At 35.5% G+C, this 5,955-nt stretch overlaps 1 long non-coding RNA gene across 1 annotated transcript; it reads left to right on the forward strand.

Moving 5' to 3' along the window:
- The first annotated feature begins 2,314 nt into the window (after positions 1–2,314).
- LOC145420110 (uncharacterized) lies at positions 2,315–3,421 on the forward strand. The gene is made up of 2 exons (XR_013901397.1): positions 2,315–2,870; positions 3,118–3,421. It is a non-coding gene; the product is annotated as an uncharacterized LOC145420110 (long non-coding RNA).
- Positions 3,422–5,955: the final 2,534 nt, after the last annotated feature.

The following is a 5,955-nucleotide window of genomic DNA, read 5'->3' on the forward strand; positions in this document are numbered from 1 at the left end:
CTTAAGTAGGTTAAATTCACAGTTACCTACTTTACTTGAGCTTCCCTTTTTACACCGCTCTCTATTGTTGCTTCACTATGCTTTATATTTTACTTCATTATCTGACAGTTTATACTACTTTTGGACCTTTGTATATAAAAAAATAAGTCACCCAGTTGTGCATAGTACAACTAAAAGTATTAATTAGTTAATCAATTTTTGATTTGCTTTTTGTTTTTGTTTTTAGACAAAAACAAAGGACTAGATTGAGAGACTGCATCTCAGCTCATACAAATGCCCTCAAAACTGAAAATGAAACCATATGGTATGGTCATTTTCTTTTGTTTTATTTCATTATTATTTATTATTAACAATAATTATTATTACATTTATTGCCTCTGGGTTCCATCCTTAGACGGGAAGGGATTGCTTTTCATTGTTATGCTGATGAATGCCAAATTTATTTGCCACTAAAGCAGAAGGATGGCATCGCCATCAAACCTCTTTTGGCATGTCTAGATGACATTAAAGTGTGGTTGGCTTTAAACTTTAAAATTTTAATGAAAAGAAAACAGAGGTGTTGGTGTTTGGACCTAGTGGGCACTGTGAGTCCTCTGTTGATTTGGGAACCCTGGAAGTTTATTTTAAACCTGTTATTACTGAACCTTGGTTTTAAATTGGACAGCCAAATTAGAGCAGTGGTGAAGTCCAGTTTTTATCATTTAAGGCAACTGGCAAGAGTGAAATCTTTTCTTTCAAGGCACCTCGAAACAGTCATCCATGCTTTTATTTCTTCCCGTCTGGAGGCAGTCTCTCTTCAGCGGAAGGAAAAAATGATATGGTTTGAAAATGCCATGTCACTGCTTTCCTCATCCCTTGCACAGATCAATCCACATGTTCATAGCATGCCTTTTTTTCTCTGAAATATGCTGAGCAAACCTGTATTGTTGACATTTCTTATATGTCAATCAGCGTATCACCACTGATTTAGTGAGTAAATGTTTATTCTCATTCAAACTGTTTTTGTGCCTTCTTGCAGTTTAGCACTTTATGAAGTTGCTAGCTAGCCAGTGCTGCCTCTCGGCTCATGTTGGTTAAAAAATTAACCCCACAGCTTTAAAAACCTTATATAAAAGACTGAGCAAATTTACTGTTGCTCATTTGAAATAGAAAAGTAAGCGTTGCAGAAGCCAAGACGAAACATTTCCAGAGGGTGCAGCCCTTAGGGGTTCGGCTTGTTTTAATTCATATGGACTTTTATAACATATTAACTGTATATTCTTAGACCCGGCATTTATTCTAATGCTTTGTTGCTGCTTTTGAATATCTGTGGCATCTGTTAATGTCAAATCTAGCCATTCTTTAGCAAGCTATTTTTACATTTAACCAACATTTCTGTTTAATTTCATTTTAAATAATACTAGTATTTGTTAGTTTTAATAGTATTTTAGATTCATGTTTTGTTGTGAAATTCAAAAGCTATAAACCAGATTAGGGTTACAATCTAATTGGGCTTTATAGCTGAAAAGTAATTTAGCTTCTTCTAAACAAATTAGTTAAACTCTACTATTGAATCATCAGAAACATTTTGGGGTAGACTATGTTAAATATAAATATACATACAATGGTTATTGTGCTTTTTAGAAACTATATATTGGAAGTTAGCTTTTAACAAGCATGTAATGATTTCATTTAATTTAGGTGGTCTCTTTTTTTTATAACACACATCTCTTTAGGCCTAAACTGACATTGGCAATACCACACATTCAGACATAGTAGTAGATAGTGTTTTAAATGACTATTTTTTTCTATTATTTTTATTAATAAGTATATGTGCTAGTCTAATTAGTTAGTATGAGGTGTACATTGTGTTTCTATATTTTAAGCTATAATGGTTGCAAAGTCAATAAGAAGCAATCTCAGCTTCCAAACAATTTTCTTTTTTTTCTCCCTCTGCTTGCTTTCTTTGAGGCTCTGGGCCAGCACTCCCCACATTACATCAAACACATGCAAGAAGACATCAACTGGGTGGTAAGTGTTTTGGTTTTCCAAAATATTAATAATCATCATTGATCGTGCTAAACTTTAATCATACTTTAAACCAACCTGTTTTACTTCAATTTTGATTTGTGCTTTGGCTTGGGAAATTTTATTTTTTACTGTTCTTTCACCTTGTGGTGAGTTGGATCAGGTGCCAGGGGCGCATGCCAGACAGACCTAGCACACCTGAAAGCATTCTGAGAGAGGCTGGGAACATTGAATTGGAATGGGCAATGTTGAGGCTCCTGGAAGGAGCTGAGGCTGCAAGATGGTTGGTGCCTGTCGTGGTGATAATCACATCAAGTTGAAGAGGGGTACTGTCAGGATTGGTTAGACATCAGTTGATGGCTGAGTGTGGAATGGTGGGAATGACAATGTACAATGCATACTTTATTAATCCAGTAGGAAATTAGTCCTCTGCATTTAACCCATTCACTCAGTGAAGCAGTGGGCAGCCATCAATCCAGTGCCAGGGGAGCAGTGTGTAGAGAAGGTACCTTGCTCAGGGGTACCTCAGGCTAGTAATTCGGTGGATTTGAACCCCCGGCCTTCCGATCATGGGGCGAACACTCTACCTACATCGCCCCCTCAAAATCTGTGGCCATGGTCCTCAGCTGAAAAGGGTGAAGTGCCTACTCTGCATCAGGGATGAGTTGCTGCCCCGGTTGAAGGAGTTTATTTATCGCAGGGTCTTGTTCACGAGTGAACGAAGAGAGGAATGAGAGATCGACAGATGGATGTTGCTGCAGCTGCAGTGATGTGGACGCTATACCAGTCTGTTGTGGTGAAGAGTCATTCAAGAGGGGTAGAGTAGAGTTGCTACTCGTCCACATCGAAAGAAGCAAGTTGAGGTGCCACAATTGTTTATATCAAATTTACAGTATTTTTTACTAATAATGTAATCACACAGCTAGTTTGTCTAACTTGAGATCTGTTCTATAGGAAATGCAGAAATACATTTTTTTAAAAAGCCAAATAAGTTGGTGTTCTACATTCAATTCAATTTTATTTATACAGTGCAAAATCACAACAACAGTTGCCTCAAGGTGCTTTATATTGCAAGGTCGACCATACAATAATACGATTGTTTCCTTCCAGGACACCAGTAGTGATAAGCCCTCCGTCACAGAAGGTGTGTGGTCAGTGAAGATGGTCACCTGCAGGTTTGAGGTCATTGCACTTCCAACCCACATCCACTGCCCTTAAGGGAAGTTGCAACAATGTCAAAGACTTCATTGAGGCACTTACATTTGGATCGTCTAAATCCATGGCAGTCATTCAGGCAGTAATGCCAAGAATGGAAACAAACCATCCTTAAAATGTTACAAGACACAAAGCTCCTGTGTTTGAATGCAAAACAAATGTGTTGTTTGAGCTGAACAATAAATACATTTTATACTGATTATATCAGCAATGTAACTTGCAATACAAAGTTATGGGAAGCTTTAACTTAGTTTCAGAATAATTAAATCTGAGAATTTGTCTCAGTGTAAGGTTATTAAAGGTTTAAATTATCTTAACAAATAAACATACAATTTAATTGTACTAATATTTAAAATCTAATGGGGGAATGGGAATATACTTATTTGTTGTTAAACATAACAGTGTCCAGTATGTTGGCTGACATACTTTTTTGCATTTGAAAAAAAGGCTGGGATAATTTTAACTGCATTGCAAGTGCTTTTAATTTTTGTTTTTGAATCATACTTGTACTAGAAATCTCTTAAGTTTAAGGATGATAAAACATAATGTGATTTAGCTGCATTTATTTGTATGTAAGGAAAATTAAAAATAGTAAGTCACCACAATTTCTTTTTTTAACTTAGTAGAACTTGAAATGTTTATCAGTAGGGTAAACAATTAGTATTGCTCACTCAAAAATATCAAGTTATTCTTAGTACTGTGTACTCGCAATGAATAAGCTGTCCTTAGTTATCTTAAGTGAGCTTTACTTTAGTTCTGGGAACTAATTCGATTTTACAGGGCATAAGGGCACCTCTTAGTTAAATTATGGATGATGGAACCTCAACTGCTGACACTACTGTCCCTGACACTGAGCTTTGAATGCAACCATCATGGTCAGAACATCTAACAGTCAGGTAACCCTTGGCTACTGGTAGGTTTTGTATTACAGAGTGCAAGAAAGGTCTGTCAGAAGATGTATGTGGAGGGGCAGAATATTTTATTATTTCGGTATAAAAGCATGAATGGACATTCAAGTGTTTTTTTGATATTGTTTTTTTATTTCATCCCCACATGATCAGAAATGTGTGGAGGTAAACAATGCCAAGTTATTGAGCTCAAGAGGTAGAGACCAACACGGTGAATTCTTAATATACATATTCACAGTGTTGCCGTGACAAAATAATTAAAAATAATAACAAAAAATGCATTTTTCTTAGACATATCTACAACTGCTGTACACACAAGTTATAGTTAAGATGACTGCATTTCTTTTAATTGTTACAGGATTTTCTGTCCACATCCTAGTTGCAGGGTAAAAATCAAGAAAATATATACATTTGTATGCAAGTTTTTAAAAAAAAATTTTCACAGCCTTAGAAATGTACAGGCTAATACAATCCCTATACAGTGTTTTTTTGTGTGTTTTTTGTAGGTTGTTGTAGATTTGCTTCTCTATATAACATATATATACATAGTTATTTTCTGAGGTGTGAAAAGAATGCATACCATAGGACACAAGAACAGATTGATAACAAGTCTAAAAATATATTAAATAAATTACGTCAAAAACTTTGTTTCTCCTGAAGACAGTGTACACACATGAGAAAGAGCAGGGGCACATATTTGCACTGGATTATCATCTAGGGAAAAACATGTAGAAAAGACCATGTCATTTTTGAGATGTTCATGTGCTACTTTTCTCCTGTCTGAGAAGAGCTGCTCAGTACAATTCTTGAAGAATGTCTATAGTATGTGATGACAGATTCAAGTAGAAAGAACAAGGTTAAAACAAAATTTACTGCTGGTTTAACTGCCAGTCACTCATTTTCACCAGATCAGTTACTTTGTATTTTGACAGGTTCCGATTGGTCCTTCTAATGAAAAAGCTTTCTTCTCACCAGAAGAAAGCTACTTTAGCTCACTATGATTTTAGTTTTTTGAATATGTATTTCCCAGTCTAAGTCTGATTCTTCCGTTGCTGTTCCATTCCAACCATCTATATGTGATAACACACAAACAACGCTTTGCTTTGGCTAACCAACAACCACCCAAAAAGTCAGTGGCTCACCAAAGAATTAAAATTTTAATTATTTTTCTGCATATTTTCTTTTTACTGTATTGACCCAATTCATATATATATATATATATATATATATATATATATATATATATATACATATATATATATATACATACATATATATATATATATATACATATATATATATATATATATATATATTAGGGGTGCAACGATACACAAAATTCGGTTCGGTTCGATACTTTGGTGTCACGGTTCGATATTTTTTCGAACTCAAAAGTACAGTTTTTAAATTTAACCCTAACCCTTGTGCGTGTTTTTTATTTTGACAGCGAATGCGCACCTGCGGACCACTTATGTGCAGCCCTGGTTATATAGCTCGTCATATCGCAGCCACAGAAATTCTTTTGTCCATGAAACCATAAAGCTGCACTTTCTTTTTGCCTTATAGTCTGATTTGTCATAACTTCTCCGTTTTGTGGTAAGCTTTTCTTTGGCTGTCACTTCTTCACCCTGACCTGTCTTATTTGGCTCAGCAGAACTGAAATGCTTTTACACACTCACTCACATAAGCTCAGCGATTCTCTGCGCGATCAACCTCTCACATGTTTAAGCTTGCTGCGGGAGATTTCACTTGTCATGTTTGCATAGTAAGCTAACAATTAATAAGACGATGTCAGAGGAATTGGTGCACAAATTATCATCACTCA

This window comes from Astatotilapia calliptera, chromosome 14 (genome assembly GCF_964374335.1).
Source record: "Astatotilapia calliptera chromosome 14, fAstCal68.1, whole genome shotgun sequence".
In the NCBI taxonomy this organism is placed as follows: Eukaryota; Metazoa; Chordata; class Actinopteri; order Cichliformes; family Cichlidae; genus Astatotilapia; species Astatotilapia calliptera.